The sequence below is a fragment of the Echinops telfairi genome, unplaced genomic scaffold (assembly GCF_000313985.2).
Source record: "Echinops telfairi isolate 266 unplaced genomic scaffold, ASM31398v2 ScPeMD7_7457;HRSCAF=8495, whole genome shotgun sequence".
Lineage (NCBI taxonomy): Eukaryota > Metazoa > Chordata > Mammalia > Afrosoricida > Tenrecidae > Echinops > Echinops telfairi.
In genome coordinates this window covers 12874512-12874951 of record NW_022111357.1, presented here as the reverse complement: position 1 = coordinate 12874951, position 440 = coordinate 12874512, and positions in this window count along the sequence as shown.

Genomic DNA, 440 nt, shown 5'->3' with positions numbered 1-440 from the left:
GGAATCTGGGGGCCAGAAGAACACAGGTGGGGGCTGACTGTTGACACTGAGTGTCCCCATCCAATCTCAGGACCCTCTACTTCCTCCTCACCCCAGGTGCAGGAGGGGTGGATGTCAGTAGGAATGGGATGGGGAGGGGTGAATCAAGTGATCCTTTGAGAGCCCCCAGCAGTCCGCAGGGGGCTGGAAACTCATTGCAGTTGTTGCCACCTAGGGTTGGTCTGGGGATAAACTGAGTTAAGTGAGGTTTTAAAGTCCTTCAAACAGTACCTGGCACAGCGTAAGCTGCGAGTTGTAAGGGTTCCCTCTTATTATCTATCATCCTGGGACTTGGCCTTTTTCCCTCCAGCTGGAGAAGCAGCACTTTCTCTTTCACTGTGAGAGAGTAAGAAGTAGGGGCAGGGACATCTTCTGTTTACTTGTATTCCCCTCCTCCCTCA